The sequence below is a fragment of the Papio anubis genome, chromosome 6 (assembly GCF_008728515.1).
Source record: "Papio anubis isolate 15944 chromosome 6, Panubis1.0, whole genome shotgun sequence".
NCBI lineage: Eukaryota > Metazoa > Chordata > Mammalia > Primates > Cercopithecidae > Papio > Papio anubis.
The window spans coordinates 4,962,523-4,980,880 of record NC_044981.1 but is presented as its reverse complement, the minus strand read 5'-3'; the positions used below and the strand labels follow the sequence as shown (position 1 = coordinate 4,980,880).

The window sequence follows — 18,358 nt, the reverse complement described above, 5'->3', positions numbered from 1 at the left end:
ACTCCTTCACCCATATAGTAGTGCCACATAAACATACCAGATGAGATGTCATAGAAGACCCACTATATCCTCACTCCAAGTTCTTTTCAATGTTGAGGACCTCATTTCCAAGTTTTAGAATTTATGGTTTGGAAAAGGTGATCCTAAATCTTCTCGTGGTAATAGAACCAGAGTTCAATACTACTGTGCAAACACTGGAAGTATTCCAGTCAGAAATGAATAGTTTAGTGACTATCATACTCCAAAATAGTTGTGCCCTGGATACACTGACTGCCCAACAAGGAGGAGCTTGCACAGTCACTGGTGAAAAATTCTGCTTCTGTGTGAATCAGATAGGATAAGTGGTGTCCAATTCATACCTTTAAAAACAGGAAGTTAACACTCTGTCAGATCAATGAGGCTCAACCATTTGATTGGACTGGCCTATTCCCAGGATTGGGAGGCTGGTTTAATGGTATAATGAGAAGTATGTTTAGATGTTGTTGTTATTCTGTTTGTTTATTCTTGTTCTAATCCATCTTCTTTTCTCCTTTTGCAAATCTCTTACCACTCAGCTACTGATTCAATTTTTCTCTTCACATCCACCAAGTCAGCTTTTAACATGTGATGCTTCTTGTGAAGTTTCAGATAGGGAATTGAAGGGAATCAGAACATGTGACCCCAAAATATGCCATTTTAGCATGTTGATTATTTTGAGCTGGAAGCAATTGAGAAGATGCTGGAAGACCTCTCAAACTTCCCCTTCCTACCTAAAAGCAGGACGTAAATATTCTATAGGAAAGATGCCTTCCTTCACCAAGAAGAGGAGAGTATTCTTATCATTAGAGATGGGAAGTCAATGCAGAGATGAATCTGTGCAAACAAACCTACTAAATTAACCTTTATCTTTCATTAGTTTCCTCCACATATTTCCTAGTTACTTTCTGACAGTTTACTGACCCCAGCTCAAACCCCTTTTTCCTTTGTTTTATTACATCTCCACAATTTACCATTCTTTATTAAAAGGGTGTGTAAACTCTCAGACCTATCCAGTTCTTTGGGTTTCTATTTCTTACATAGGAAGGGCGCTGTGTACACATAGAAATATTCGGATTAAGTAAAATTTATATGCTTTTCTCCTGTTTAGCTGCCTTTGTGAGTTTAATTCTCAGGCCCAGTCACAGAACCTAAAAAGGTAGAGGAAAAGTTTTTCATCTCCTACACTATATATAATATGCCAAAGTATTTTTTTAATATTTAAAAATTTTAAGGATTTCAAAAGAGCAAAAGCATTTTAGAAATAACTTTCCTAACTCTTCTTTGGCTTTTTGAAAGAGATTAGCTTGCTTAAGCTAAAGCCACAGTGATTTTTCAGGGGCTTAACTGCAGCAGTGGAAACTTTCAAGAAAAATGCCTTATAACTTGAAGGGATCAAGTTCTATAGCACCTTAGGCCCCGTTTATCAACGGAAACTGAAATATGGCAAGGGAATAAACTTGTAATGAATTTGAAAAAAAACATGACCCTGCTTGCCTGGATCATTTGTTTTCTCATATGAGTGCCTTCTAATAGAATTGAGGAACCGGAAGGGTTCAGAAAATAAAGCCAGAGAGATTTAAATAATGTGTTTGACCAAAGCCATTTAGCCAATCCAGAAGAGCCAGTACTAGAATGACATCTAGTACAGCTGACACCTACTGGTCACCGTGTACTAAACACTGCTTACATCATTCGTCATCCTCACACAGCCCTATGGGATGAGGATGATGATTATACCCAACAACAGGTCTTGGAGGTTAAGAGAGGTTAAATGAACAGCTCTTGTTACCCAGGTAGCAAACTGCTGAGCCAGGAACTGAGCTGAAGGGCACTGGCACAGTCCACCGTCTGAGCCCCATTGCAGCCCTCTCTGGAATTCCACTTGAGACAGGTCATGTTGCTTTTGATTTGGAAAAAAGAAAAAAGTACCCAGTTAAAAGGGGCCATCCCACCTTCTTACAACCAAGGGGATGAGGAGTAAATAGGAAAGATTTGAGGCTTTTTATGTGTTTTTAAAATTCTTACTCTCTTTGGCTTCTCCATGTCAATGTGCTTTACTTATGCTTACTTGATTAAGACTTTAACATGATTTGCATAATCTTGTCTCAGTGTAACTTGTAGGTCGGAACTGACTGGCCTGAGGATGAAACCCAAAATGTTTCTAAAAGTAACAATAATGTAAACTTTAAATTCTGCAATTATTGTTAATGTACAAGCGATACAAATTTGTTAAGGTTACTGAAGAAAGTTGAAGAGCCGTCCTTCATATTTTAGAAGAAGAACCCTAAATGGATTCTGCTTCTGAAGAATCAGTTTTAACTCAGTTTTGCTTCTATTTATATGATTCCGTTAGTTGTGTAATCATTGATTTTACATGCTGTTTTTAGTAATAAAATTCTTAGAATATTTCCACCAAATAAAAATTAAAGATAAAAAACCCTTTACATTCTAAAGGGACCACTAGAAGGTAGTTGACTTTCTTTCTATTAATTCTTCAAGTTTTAGTGTCAAGTTTTTATGCTCATATAGATCTTACACCCCTTTTAAGTCATTTCACTTGTATTTCATAGTTTTCTAAAATTTAATTTTGAATGGCTGTAAATATGCATCATGATAAACACAAGTATGTGAAAATGTCAGCTCTTGATACATGTGGCAGGATTCTAACTGATGAACAGAAAAAACCGTCGGGAGTCCAGGACTGACGGCGACCTCCAACTTCCACATCACCACCAGGAGCAGGTCCTGTCCCCAGCCTCTTTCAGCTTCTGGGAGGAACGCCCTTCGTTCGCCTTCTCAGCTTCCCTGCCCACAGAGCCTGCCCATTTTTCTATGGGAGGTGGAACTAAAGGGTTAGGGAAATGACCGCGTTTGACAGTTTTCTTTGAGGGAAGAACTTTGCGTTCTCACTGTATGACAGAGACCATGTCTTCTGTAATCCTCATAGGAACCTAGTGAGGTGGTGGGGCAGGCAGCGTGGCTGACCTGCCCTAATGGGTATCCCCATTGTCCCACACAAAGCCCCTGGCTCAGGGGAAGCTGACCCCACCCTGCTCCAGAATGGTGTCCGCGTGACCTACAACCAGCCTAGGACGAGTTCAGGAAGGAGCAAGTAAGATGTGGTAGCGGGAGCCTTCGAGGAGTCTCCGGAGGGAAGGTTCCTTTTTTCTCAGGAGAAAGTGAAAGATATAGCCTCTCTTGTTCCCTGGACATTGTTGCATCACCCTGAATGGTCGCAGCCACCCTGCTACCGTCAGAGGTGAAGCCATGAGCATGAGAAATGGAAGCGAGAAGAACGGAGGTCCTTGGCGTGGTCATGTGATTGAATGGCTGGATCAATGCTTCTCAATGAGCCGGCTATCGGCATTTTCAGCAGAGCAGTTCCTTGATGTGGTGGGCTGCTACAAACATTCTAAGATCTCCAACGTCCATGATCCCACCCTCAGAATGCTGCTAGCAGCCCTTGGAATTGTGACAACCGGAAGTTCTACACCCCTGTTCCCAAGCACCCCTCCTTGGGTGGTGATACCATCTCAACCCCGTTGACAGCAAAGATGCACTGTGGCTAAACCTCCTATTGTGTGGGATGAAAAACACAACCTTAGGTTTCAGCCAGCTGGAGTTGAGTTGACTGCTCCTTGCAGCCCAGAGTGTCCAAACAGGAAGACATTATAATAATAATTTTGAAAGAAAGAATACATTGAGCCTCCAAGAGCTCAAGAAATGTGCCCAAGGCTATCAGTGAATTGGTAACAGAGCCAGGATTTGGCTCAAGGTCTAACTCTACGGCCTGGCTATTTTCTCCCTGTCTACCTTCCTTCCGGTCACATGCAAGCTACTCTGGCTGGTTAGTTCAAAGGGAAACAAACAAACAAAACCAACAAAGTACAGAATAGTTATGTGGAAAAAAAAATAGCTGGGAGCAGTGGCTCGCACCTGTAATCTCAGCACTTTGGGAGGCCAAGACGGGTGGATCACTTGAGCCCAGGAGTTTGAGACCAGCCTGGGCAACATGGTGAAACCCTGTCTCTACAATAAAAACAGAAAAATTAGCTGGGCGTGGTGATGCACACCTATAGTTCCAGCTACTAAGGAAGCTGAGGTGAGAGGATTACCTCAGCCCAGGAGGATGAGGCTGCAGTGAGCCATGATCGCACCACTGCACTCCAGCCTGGGTGACAGGTTTTTTCTGAGAAACCTGTTTCAAAAATAACAATAATAATACATAAACCCAGTTAGCAGGGGGTGCCTCTGAGGAGCTAAGGTATATGAAGTGGGAGGGAAACTTACTTTTCATTGCAGATTGAATTCTTTATCTAGTGCAAATATCTTTCTATTTTGTAAAACAGCAAAATTTAAAAAGCAGTTGTAAATAAATGTTATGTTGTGTATGTTTTGCCACAATTTAAAACATAATAAGAATTTTTTTAAAGCAATGTAGCACTCAACATTGTTCTTACGGGATTCATTACAGCATTTGACTTCTGTCCTCTCATTCGCTACCTTTGGCCACTTGGTCTTATTTCTGTGCCCATTCTTCCTTTCATTATAATGTCTTCCTGTCCACTCCTTCCTTTTCCAGATCGCTGTTGCCTGCCTAGTGTGACCCACCTCCAGTCCTCTGGTGCAGCTCTGATGGAGAAATCTTTGATGCCAACTATATCCACCTACCAAGTATGTTCCGAACTCCTCACCCCAACATAATCTGACACCAACCATGTGTCCATCCTCCTCTCCTCTAGCCCCCTTAATACAGTGTGTTCTGCAGAGCTTCCCCAGGAACCCCTTGGGCTAATGTGAGCTCCAGGCCCTCTGCTCCACATTTAGCTGAGAGCCATACTTTTACCTGTTTTGCATGTGCAGATTCCCTAAGATTTTGTTTGAGCAAAGTGCTTTTCTTACGCTGTTCTTCCACTGCTATAAATATCTGAGACTGGATAATTTATAAAGAAAAGAGGTTGATTTGGATCACAGTTCTGCAGGCTGCACAGGAAGCATGGCACTGGCATCTGCTTGGCTTCTGGGGAGGCCTCAGGAAGCCTGCAGTCACAGCAGAAGGTGAACAGGGAGCCAGCAGGTCACAGGCAAGAGAGGGAGCAAGGGTGGAGGGAGATGCCATATACTTTTAAACACCCAGATCTTGCGAGAACTCGCTCCCTATTGTGAGGACAGCACCAAAGGAAGAGCGCTAAAACAGTTATGAGAAATCTGCCCCCATAATCCAATCGCCTCTCACCAAGACACACCTCCAACATTAGGGATTACAATTCAGCGTGAGATTTAGCAGGGACAACGTACAAACTATATCAGCACTCCGCAGTAAAACAGTATCACCATTATGACCACCATCACCACCACCACCACCATCACCTTGTATACAAAAGCCAATGCCTTAGAGAAAACTCCTCCAAATCGCTTCCCTTAAAAGTACTTGTGCTTCTCCATATACACCTATATAACAAATCTGCATGTTGTGCACATGTACCCTGGAACTTAAAGTGTATTTAAAAAAAAAAAAAAAAAGAAAAGCAACTCCTCACTTGTTCAAGTTTTGTTATGAAATTGCAGCAATTCAGTCACAGCTTCAGGCTGTACTCGGAATTCTAGTTCTCCTGCTGCTGTTCCTACCACATCTGCATCGACTTCTTCCACTGAAGTCTTGAACCCCTCAAAGCCATCCATGAGGACTGGAATAAACTTCTTCCAAACTCCAAAAAAAAAAAAAAGTACCTGTGCTTCTCTCCCCACCTCGTTATCAAAATTAGCTAGTCACAGACAATTTACAAATTTTACCACCTTTTTGCCATTTTTCTGGACCAACTTAGTAATAATGGCTTCCACTCAGAGGCCAATTTATGGTGAAACTACTGAAGCTTCAGTGCTCTTTGACCTCTTTTCTATGTATTTACATAACCACGTTTTTGTAGAATTTGCAAAAGTAAGGTATTTTAACTGTATTCAGTTAAGGCCATTTGTATAAGATGGTGTTGGAGTGGCCAGTGGCATGTTGAGGATCTAGATGGGGGGCAGGTGAATTAAGGACAAACAAAGGACAGATGAGTTTAATGGTGTACATAGAGGTGGCTTGCAGTCACTTGTGTGTCTAGCTGAGGCATTGATGGATGTTGGAATAGTGTCAGAATGGCTTCCAGGAGGCTTCTGTGACCCCTTGTGCCCCCAGCTAGCAGCATGACAGGAAGGTATAAGGCCAGCCAGTCGCAGAAGAACCCACTTCCGGATGTTCACTTCCATGTTACCCACTCCCCTGAGTGTGGCGGGGCCTAGAGCCCCCTGCCTACTGAATAGTTGTGGGATGTCATTTCTGTGATTAGGTCTCTTGCCAACACTCCCTCTTGCTGACATTCTGATGAATCCAGCTGTTGTGCCTTAAGATGCTTTCTAGAGAGGCTCACATAGAGAGTCACATTTTATTTTATGGTGATCATGCGAAGTGGAATGTATCAGATTTCTGTGCTTGTTGGCACAATCCTCTATATATATATATGATTATATATTATATATACTAGATATAAAATATATATACTATATAGATTGTAGGATATATAGTAGAGAATATATATATATATAGTATAGGAAAAAATATATATATGGGTTTTTTTTTAACAGTCTTGCTGTGTCATCCAGGCTGGAGCGCAGTAGCACTATCTCAGCTCACTGTAACCTCCACTTTCCGGGTTCAAATGATTCTTGTGCCACAGCCTCCCGAGTAACTGGGGTTACAGGCATGTGCCACCATGCCTGACTACATTTTTGTATTTTAAGTAGAGATGTTGGCTAGGCTGGTCTCGAACTCTGGCCTCAAGTGATTGGCCTGCTGCCTGCCTCGGCCTCCCAAAGTGCTGGGATTACAGGTGTGAGCCACCATGTCTGGCCCCATACTACATTTTTTAACAACTGACATACAAAGGAGACTTCATAAAGGTCTTCCAAAATTTTTCTACAAAAATGTAAAGGAAAATGTAGCATGGAGACATGTCATGCAATTAATTTAAAAATTATGTTTAATACGTTTTGTGATGTTTGTGGTATATGTCAGTCTTTAAATGTTTAAACTTTGTTATTTTTTTATTCTAAATAAATACTTCTTCCATCTAATTTTTACTGGAAATTCTGTGAACTTTTTCTAAAAGAAGTCTTCATCCCCTGCCACTCCCTGATCACCTACAACCAGAAAAGCTTCAGGCTCTGTAGAGTCTGGATCTGCTTTTAAAAACAAACAAACATCTTTTCATGTGTCTGTTGGCTGCATGAATGTCTTCTTTTGAGAAATGTCTGTTCATATCCTCATCACCCATCAAATGCAAATCAAAACCACAATGAGATACCATCTCACACCAGTTAGAGTAAAGCGATCATTAAAAGTCAGGAAACAACAGGTGCTGGAGAAGATGTGGGAGAAATGAGGAACACTATTACACTGTTGGTGGGATTGTAAACTAGTTCAACCATTATGGAAAGAAAAACGAGTATGGCGATTCCTCAAGGATCTAGAACTAGATGTACCATATGACCCAGCCATCCCATTTACTGGGTATATACCCAAAGTTATGAATCATGCTGCTATAAAGACACATGCACCGCATTATGTTTATTGCGGCACTATTCTAATAGCAAGACTTGGAGATCAACTTAAATGTCCATCAGTGGCAGACTGGTTAGAAAATGTGGCAATATACACCATGGAATACTATGCAGCCATAAAAAAGGATGAGTTTGTGTCCTTTGTAGGGACATGAATGCAGCTGAAACCATCATTCTTAGCAAACTATCACAGACCAGAAAACCAAACACCGCATGTTCCTCTCGCTACTTAGGTGGGAACTGAACAATGTACTTGGACTCGGGAAGGGAACATCACACACCGGGGCCTATCATGGGGAGGGGGAGGGGGAGGAGGGCAGGGGAGGGATTGCATTGGGAGTTATACCTGATGTAAATGGCGAGTTAATGGGTGCTGACGAGTTGATGGGTGCAGCAGCAACATGGCACAAGTATACATATGTAACAAACCTACGTTATGCATTGTACCCTAGAACTTAAAGTATAATAATAATAAAAAAATAAAAAAAAATAAAAATAAAATAAAAAATAAAAATAAAAAAAAGAAATTCAAAAAACAAAAAATAAAAATAAAAATAAAAACAAACAAACAAACAAACAAAAACCTGGTCTTATCTTTGTTTAAAACTTTGATGAGGGCTAGGCACGGTGGCTCACGCCTGTAATCCCAGCATTTTGGGAGCCTGAGGCAGGCGAATCACCTGAGGTTAGGAGTTCAAACCAGCCTGGCCAAAATGGTGAAACCCCATCTCGACTAAAAATACAAAAATAATTAGTCAGGCGTGTTGGCACATGCCTGCAGTCCAACCTACTCAGGAGACTGAGGCAGGAGAATTGCTTGAACTCAGGAGGCAGAGGTTGCAGTGAGCCGAGATCGCGCCACTGCACTCCAGCCTGGGAGACAGAGCGAGATTCCATCTCAGAAAAAAAAAAAAAAACCCACACAGAAAAGAAAAACAAAACCAAAACAAAACAACAACAAAAAGAAAACTGGCCAGGTGCGGTGGCTCACGCCTGTAATACCAGCACTTTGGGAGGCCAAGGCAGACGGATCACCTGAGGTCAGGAGTTTGCGACCAGCCTGACCAACATGGAGAAACCCTGTCTCTACTAAAAATACAAAATTAGCAGGGCGTGGTGGCGCATGCCTGTAATCCTAGCTATTGGGGAGGCTGAGGCAGGAGAATCACTTGAACCTGGGAGGCAGAGGTTGCAATGAGCCGAGATCGTGCCATTGAACTCCAGCCTGGGCAACGAGTGAAACTACATCTAAAAAAAACAAAAAAACAACTTTGATTGAGAAATGCAAATCAGAACCACAATGAGATACCATCTCACAGCAGTCAGAATGCCTATTATTAAAAAGTCAAAAAGCAACAGATGCTGACAAGTTTGTGGAGAAAATGTAGCCTTTTACACTGTTGTTGAGAGTGTAAATTACTTTAACCATTGTTAAAGGCAGTGTGGCTATTCCTCAAAGACCTAGAGACACAAATACCATTCAACCCAGCAATCTCATTACTGGATATATACCCAAAGGAATATAAATCATTCTATCATAAAGACACAGGCACACATATGCTCATTGCAACACTATTCACAATAGCAAAGACATGGAATCAACCTAAATGCCCGTCAATGACAGACTGGATAAAGAAAATGTGGTACATATACACTGTGGAATACTATGCAACCATAAAAAGGAACAAGATTATGTCCTTTGCAAATACATGGATGGAGCTGAAGGTCATTATTCTTGCTAAATTAACAGGAACAGAAAACCAAATACTGCGTGTTCTCACTTATAGGTGGGAGCTAAGTGATGAGAACACATGGACACGTGGTGGGGAAAAACACATGCTGGGGCTTGACAGAAGGTGGGGAGTGGGGAGGAGGGAGAGGATCAGGAAGAACAGCTAATGAGCTGGGTGCGGTGGCTCACACCTGTAATCCCAGCACTTTGGGAGACCGAGGTGGGCAGATCACTTGCGGTCAGGAGTTCGAGACCAGCCTGGCCAACATGGCGAAACCCCATCTCTACTAAAAATACACGCAAAAAAATTAGCTGGGTATGGTGGTGCATGCCTATAATCCCAGCTACGAGGGAGGCTAAGGCAAGAGAATCGTGTGAGCCTGGGAGGCAGAGGTTGCAGTGAGCCAAGATCGTGCCACTGCACTCCAGCCTGGGTGACAGAGCAAAACTCTGTCTCACATATATATATATGTGTGTGTATGTGTATATACACACATACACACACATATATACACATACATATATACACACACACACATATTTGCACATGTATATACACATACATATATACACACACATATACACACTTGTATATACACATACATATATACACACACACATATATACACATACATATACACACACACATATATTCGCACATGTATATACCGCATACGTATCACATCAGCACGATATTAATGCACGTACATGTCAATACCTGCAATATGCACGCAATGCAATGTCTGCCGCATATGTGCAATACGTATGTACGCACGCGTAATACGCATGCGTATGCTGCTGCCCATGTACATGCAGCCGTAATGCACATGCGTAACGCACGTAATAATGCACGTACGTAATATGCCTGCGTAATAATGCGCACGTACATGTCTGCCTGCGCATGTTCGGCGTGGTAATATGCGCGTAATGTCTTGCCTGCGTAATACTGCGTACGTATGTAATGCTTGCGTATCGGTTGTCGTGAGTTCGGGTTTTCTGAAGCATCAGCCAGGTTCTGGGTCTTGAATGGATCTTGTGGCTCACCTCACCAGAGTCCTAGCCCTGCTTGCTGGAGGTGGCTGAAAAGTAATCTAAGATACATTTTCTTCCTAAGTAGCCAGCCCTTGGGTTAAAGTTGAATTTAGTGTGGTATAAAAAAAATTTTTAAATAGCTGTAATTGTATGTGACTTTTATGCACAGACTGTCATTGAAAGGTTATCCCAAAACTAGTAATAAGAGTTCACTTTGAGGGAGGGAAAATGGAAAGATAGGAAAGAAGCTTATCTTAGACACTTACCTCAGAAACTTTTTATTTTTTTTTTTGAGACAGATTCTTACCCTGTCACCCAGGCTGGAATGCAATGGCAAGATCTCAGCTCACTGCAACCTCTGCCTCCTGGGTTCAAATCATTCTGCTGCCTCAGCTTCCCGAGTAGCTGGGATTACAGGTGCTTGCTACCATGCCCAGCTAAATTTTGTATTGTTAGTAGAGACAGGGTTTCACCTTGTTGGCCAGGCTAGTTTGATCTCCTGACCTCGTGATCCGCCCACCTCAGCCTCTTAAAGTGCTGGGATTACAGGCATGAGCCACCGTGCCCAACCGGAAATTTATTTTAAATTTATTTTTTTTTTCTTTTTCTTTTTCTTTTCTTTTTTTTTTTGAGACACATATGTGTATATATATATGTGTGTGTGTGTGTGTGTGTGTGTGTGTGTATATATATATATATATGAAACAGAGCTTTGCTCTGTCACCCAGGCTGGAGTGCAGTGGTGCGATCATGGCTCACTGCAGCCTTGAATTCCTGGGCTCAAACAATCCTCCACCTCAGCATCCCAAGTAGCTGGGACTACAGGCATGCCCCACCATGCCCAAGTAATTTCTTTTTCCTTTGGTGTAGATTGTGTATCGCTATGCTGACCAGGTTAGTTCTGAACTGCTGGCCTCCAGCAATCCTCCCCTCTCAGCCTCTCAAAGTGCTGGGATTACAGGTGCAAGCCACTGCGCCCAGCCTGTTTTAAATTTTCAAGAGAAAATTTCTTAAGATAAATATATTTTTTCTATATGACAATACTTGTAATAATTACAATACTTATTACAAACAATACTTGTTTATTATGGAAAAATTAGAAAACATAAGCTAAAGTAGGAAATAAAAACATCAAACATTTATACTTTCACCATCTAGCAATAACACTGTTATTAAACATCTTGCTGTTTATCTTTTTCTGCCCGCCCATTTTCACTCCTGCACCCTCCATCACACTTTATACCATTAGTGCCCTGGTTGGTTCTGACTTACTTTCAGATTTTATCTCCAACTAGCATATTCTGCTTGCAAAACAGGGACTGTATCTAATTGGTCTTTGTAACTTTCCTAGAGTGTGGCTTTGGAGGCTTGGTCTGAACTAAAGACCTAGAAGACAGAACACCTGGGATTAAACCCCAATGCCACTGTGTCTGCAAGTTACATGGCCTTTCTGAGCTGCAGTTTCCTCATCTGTAAAATGGGATAATGTTAGAGCCTGCGTCGTAGTGTTGCTCCATTATGAACATTGAAACAGGAAAACTCATGCAAATTGCTAAGCCTAGCATGTTTTGGTGCACACTAATTGTTTGCTGTGATGACATATCAGCACGGCGCTTCCATTCATTAACTCAACTCATAGTTATTGCATGCTGGCTGTGTGACATGCCTTTAGGTGCTGGGGACACAGCAGTAAATAAAACAGATACAAATCCTTCCCTTTGGGGAGTTCATATTCTATTGTCTGGGAAAGGGAGACAAACAATATGCAAATAAATACATAAAATACATAGTGTAGGCCGGGCACTGTGGCTCACACCTGTAATCCCAGCACTTTGGGAGCCCGAGGCGGGCAGATCATGAGGTCAGGAGATGGAGACAAGCCTGGCCAACATGGCGAAATCCTGTCTCTACTAAAATACAAAAAATTAGCCAGGCATGGTGGCGCGTGCCTGTAGTCCCAGCTACTTGGGAGGCTAAGGCAAAGGGTTGCTTGAATCCGGGAGGTGGAGGTTGCAGTGAGCTGAGATCATGCCACCACACTCCAGCCTGGTGACAGAGCAAGACTCTGTCTCAAAATAAAACAAACAAAAAAAACCCCTCCAAAAAAACCCCATATATATATGTGTGTGTGTGTGTGTATATGTGTATATATGTGTGTGTGTATATATATGTATATACGTGTGTATATATATGTATATATACATGTGTGTGTATATATAGTATAGCTGATGATATATGTATTGTGGAAAATATAAAGCTTTGGATATCGTAAGTACTCATTAGATATGAACCGACTGACTAGTTTTTTTATGTTAACATGTAGATGTTTATTACTTTTGTTTTTTAACAAATTAATATCTTTACAATATCTGAGTTTTAATTTCTAACAGAGTACACATTAGTAGATATAACCCAAATAAACTGATGGTCTTGGGATCCTTAACAACTTTGAAGAGTGAAAAGAAATCCTTAGAACAAAATGTTTGCGACGCTGCCTTACGGCATTTGGTATGGAAGCTTTTCCACGTGGAACAGCGTAAGTATACAATGGGTCTTCAAAAAGCTCATGAAAAATGCATATTATTTTAAAACTATGCATGGATTTCCTTTTTTTTTTTTTTTTGCACCAAATAAACTTGTACTAACTTGTTGTAGCATGTCTGAACAGGATCTAGGTTGAGGCTGTAAGAAGGGTAAGACATCAGTTTGAAAAGACCCCTCTATCAGAGAAACATGAATCCTGCTAAAATTGAAGCAAGAAGAAACATCAAACTTATGGTGAAGTTTGGGTGGAAGACTGGTGAAATCACCGATGCTTTACAAAAAGTTTATAGGCACGATGCCCAATGAAATCAGCAGTTTGCAAATGGATAACTCATTTTTTAAAATTCTTTTTTATTATTATTATACTTTAAGTTCTAGGGTACATGTGCACAGCGTGCAGGTTTGTTTACATACCGATTGACTAATTTTTTCCCCAGACTCCCCTCCTCTACTTTCTCTCTGTTCCAGTGTCCCCTTTCCAATGGGATTAAGTAACGTGCACAGGGTCTGCTGCAGAGACAGCATGCAGTGGGCCCTGAGTGTGCCGTTTGGAAGGGCTGGGGCATGGAAGAGCCAAGCCCCAAGGTCATGGGACATTTGAACCTAGGACGTCAGAAGATACCAACAGGTGTTTTGATGTGAGTTTTCCTCTGGACCATCACACTGTTGTACTCTTGTGTTTGCGCTCACCCGTGATCAGTAGTCATGGCACTGTGAGGTCAGAACAGTAAACAGCGGCCCGTGGTTCTGTGTGGGGTGAGGGGCTGGCACGCTGGCAGGAGGCGTTTGTGATCCCAGGCAAGTCCTGACTCTGTCTGGCTGGCTGCTGCTGCAGGACCTTCCACCGTGTTTACCTTTGCTCTGCTCCCCAGCGGACGACGTTTGACGTCGCATTTCCAAACAGACCTCTACTTTGACCTCATGCAGCGTGACGGGGAATAGACAACAGAATTGTAAGGCAAACACCTGTTTGTAAATAAGGAGAAACCCAACCACCTGGGTCAAAATGAATGAGCCCAAACCTAAAATAAATCAGAGTAGGGGCAAGAGGGTTGCCTTTATAAAGGAAAAATAAAACTTAGAGCCTGTTTTCCGTAAGCGTGTGCTTTCCGTAGCACCTTCAGCACTGTGATAAATGTAGGGTGTTCTTGTGAGGAGATTTTAAGTATGTGAAAGTTAATTTATTCCTGCAATCTTCCCATATCCAAACCTTAACAGATCAGTTCTCACAAAGTTTAAATCATCACACTATATATGTAATCATTTTTTCACTACTATGATGGCTAAAATTCCTCAACACAGATTGTTTGCTACAAACTGGCATGCGATGTGTTTTAATACTGCTTGCTTTGTGTGTATCAGTAAAGCTTAAAAACGATTAAGATTTGTAACTTTTCCTTTTCCCAAATGTAAAGCTTTCCACAAAAACTACAAAAAAATCCATTAGTTTCTCTACATGGTAGTCAGTCTTTATAAAACAGTCGCCAAGCCTTGCCTCCTGGTGTTCACACCTCTCCCATAGCCCATGTCACCAACTGGAGGCTGCACAAGTGGTAATGTGTAACGTCCAAGGCTGAGTCACAGAAGAGCTGAGCACTCCCCCAACCCTCCCCTGCTTTGAGGAAGCTGGCCGCCATGTTGTGAGAACACTCAAGCAGCCCTTCAGAGCAACCAGCATCAATTTGCCAGCCATGTGAGTTAACCTCCTTGGAAGCAGATTTAAGACTCTGATGGCTGTAGCCCTAGCTGACGGGTTCATTGCAACCTCATGGGAAACTGAGCCAGAACCACCCTAAAAAAACATTCCCCAATTCCCTAACCCTCAGAAGCTGTACAATTGTAAATATTTACTGTTGCTAAAGACATACTAAGTTTGAGGTAATCTGTTACACAGCCATAGATAATTAACATACTCTGTGTACATAAATATCTATAAATGCTTAGGAAGGATCTAGAAAGATGCACGTGGGGAATGTGGTGAACTTGGAAGAGGTGGAATAGTAGCAAAGAAATAATACTTTTGTCTGTATCGCTTTAATTTTTCCTCCAAGTGCATATATGTATGTTTCAATTATATAATTAAAAATAAATTTAGGGATTCACTATAGTAGCAACCCTGGGTAATCCTTGGAGAGGGCCTGAGAGACAAGGACATGTGGATCCCAGTGGCCGGGCTTCCTCCTTGGCTGAGGCTCTCCGCCTTGGTGAGCGCTGGTCACTTTTGCATTTGAGGGTCTGGAGCCGCGACGGGAAAGCACTTGCCGGCGAGGAACCGCCGTGGCCTGTCTGACTCCTCTCCGCAGCTGTGGCCCAATCCGGATTTCAGGAACACGCCAAGGAAGATGTCTAAGTCCAGCTTAGACTTTAAGCGTTACGTAACCAATCGGAGATTGGCTGAGACCCTGGCGCTGCCCGCTGTGGGCAGCGACAAATGTCGCCAATCGTATGGAGAAAACAAAACAGACCTCCACACCTATTGCTGCAGTGCAATCTGGGTCCTGGAATCCTGACTCAGGCATTACTTGAAGTTGATGCCAAAGCGGTTGCCCTTGAAAGTGACAAAACTTTTATTGCACATTTGGAGTCCTTAGGAAAAAATCTGGATGGAAAACTACAAGTGAGTCACTGTGACTTCTTTAAAATAGATCCTAGAAGTGGTGGAGTAATAAAACCACCTGCTATGGCTTCTCAAGGGCTGTTTCAGAATTTGGGAATAGAAGCAGTTCCTTGGACAGCAGGCATCCCTTGAAAAGTAACTGGAATGTTCCCAAGTAGAGGTGAAGAAAGGGCATTTTGGAAACCTGCATATGACTTGTATTCCTGTACTTCTAGATATAAATTTGGACGAATAGAATGAAATATCTTTATTGGTGAAAAAGAATTCCAGAAACTAACAGCAGATACCCGAAATCCAGACTTGTATCATGTATGAAGTGTTATCTGGCACGCAGCTTGTGAGATTAAGGTTCTGCTCATGGAGCCTTGGTCATCATTTGATGTGTACACCCGAAATGGGCGGCTGGAAAACCCAAAGCATAGGGAATTATTAGAACTATTACAACACAATCTGTATCTTATTCGAATGACTCCTTGTGGAAATTTATTTACCAAGAACTTAACACTTATTCACTATAATATATTTTTTCACATGTTAAAGCACTGTTTTGTGAGGCGCAGTGCCAATGTAATAGACCACTTACGTTCACTGACTCCACTTGATGCAATGGATATATTGCCGCAAATAGGAAAAAAGGAAGAAGAGAAAATAACTAACGTGTACCCTCAAAACTTCAAAAAACTTTTTGAAACTATAGAGTGTTCCAAAGATTGTGCTTATAAATGGCTATATGATGAAACCCTGGAAGATATGTAGCACCTACACTGTTGTTTTTGGTGGAGCAGTTTATTTGGAAACTATGACATGAAAACCAAATTTGAAAGCTCACATCCTTTCAGCAGAAGATAACTGTTCTTGTTTTGCACATGCCAGGCAGATCATTTAGTTGATATCATTGGTATATTGGATGAAATAGTGGCTGCTATTTTATTCACAATCGAATAAAATGAAAACTTCAATTAATTGTGGATTTGATCAGATTGAATTCGTTTTGTTTCAGATTCCTATTTAAATATTTCACTTTCACTGTTGCTGATTTTTGCATCTTCTTGAGGAGCAAGAGTCTGTTTATTATTAAGCTTAGAAAGTAAACAAAACCTGATTTACTGATTTGTTTTGCATTTCAGTTGGTTGAAATGTATTGTCAAGTACTGTACAATGAAATTGTTTAAATTTTAATATGATTTAAACTTTTTTAGAAATTAAAATATTTTAAATAAAAATAAATAAATAAATTTGAAGCCAAAGCTTGGAAGCAACGAAGATGTCCTTCAGTAGGTGAATGCATAAATAAACTGTAGTATATCTAGACAGTGGAATATTATTCAGCAGTAAAGAGGAACACACTGTCAAGCCACAAAAAGGGAGAAAACTGAAGTGCATATGACTAAGTGAAAGAAGCTTGAAAAGACTATATACTGTATGATTCTCACTATGACATTCTGGAAAAGGCGAAACTTGGAGCTAGGAAGAGCAGGGGTGCCATGGTTTAGAGGAGAGAGGGATGAGTAGGCAGAGCACAGAGGTTTGAGGGCAGTGAAACTATTCTGCATGCCGCTGTAATGGTGGATGCATAACATTATTAAAACCCGTAGAATGGGCCGGGTGCGGTGGCTCACGCCTGTAATCTCAGCACTTTGGGAGACCGAGGCGGGCAGATTATGAGGTCAAGAGATCGACACCATCCTGGCTAACACGGTGAAACCCCGTCTCTACTAAAAATACAAAAAAATTAGCCGGGCGAGGTGGCGGGTGCCTGTAGTCCCAGCTGCTTGGAAGGCTGAGGCAGGAGAATGGCGTGAACCCGGGAGGCAGAGCCTGCAGTGAGCCGAGTTGGTGCTACTGCACTCCAGCCCGGGCGACAGAGCAAGACTCCGTCTCAAAAAAAAAAAAAAGAAAAGAAAAACCCTGTAGAATGTGCAACACCAAGACTAAGCCTTAATGTAAACGATGGACTTTAGTTTAAAATAATGTATCCAGCTAGAAGAGCACATTTTAATGTTCCCAACACAAAGAAATGATGAATGTTTTAGGTGATGGACAGCTTAATTACCCTGATTTGATCACTACACATTGTATACATGAATTGAAATATCACACTGTACCGCATAAATATGTACAATTGTGTTTCAACTAAAAATAGTAATAAGGCTAGCCACAATGGTTCATCCCTGTAGTCCTAGCACTTCGGGAGGCTGAGGCAAGAGGACTGCCTTGAGGCCAAGAGTTCAAGACCAGTCTGACCAATATAGTGAGACCCTCGTCTCTATTAAAAAAAATTTTAAGCAAAAAGTTAATTAAATTTAAAAATATATGATACAAAAGAATGTATCAATGTCTCATCACCTGAAACAAATACATTACATTCATGTTCATTGTTAACAGAGCAAACAATGAGCTTGGGTTGCCAAGGGGTGTATGGGAAAGCTGAACCTTCCGCTCAGTTTGTCTGTTAACCTAAAACTGCTCCAAAAATAAAACATATTAATTATTTTAAAAATAAAATAAAATTATAAGATGACTAAAGACAAACAGACAAACATAGATATCACATCTAATTTGCCATTCAGGGCTTGCTGGAATAGCAACTTTTCTGAGCAAGGTGGGAAGGCTGATTCATTTGTCACCCTTATTTCTGCCCCCACCTTTTTTTTTTTTTCAGCCAGCAGATGGGATAAAATTTTAAAAACCTTGACTTTGGAATAAAGAACATTCTAAAACCTGGGTCCCTTACAAGCATGTATTGTTAGAAACAGGCCCCAAAAAGCCAAACACAAGTTGAGAATGGGCTCCCATGATGTGCTGAGAGGCTC

At 41.5% G+C, this 18,358-nt stretch overlaps 1 long non-coding RNA gene and 1 pseudogene across 1 annotated transcript in view; both read left to right on the top strand.

Annotated features, from left to right (window-relative positions):
* The first annotated feature begins 3,689 nt into the window (after positions 1-3,689).
* LOC103883428 overlaps positions 3,690-18,358 on the top strand; it is a 32,027-nt gene continuing 17,358 nt past the window's right edge. The window contains exons 1-2 of the long non-coding RNA XR_645657.4: positions 3,690-3,865; positions 4,601-4,692. This is a non-coding gene — a long non-coding RNA (uncharacterized LOC103883428). The remainder of the gene's footprint in view (positions 3,866-4,600; positions 4,693-18,358) is intronic.
* Positions 12,594-17,225, top strand: LOC101026766 (annotated as a pseudogene).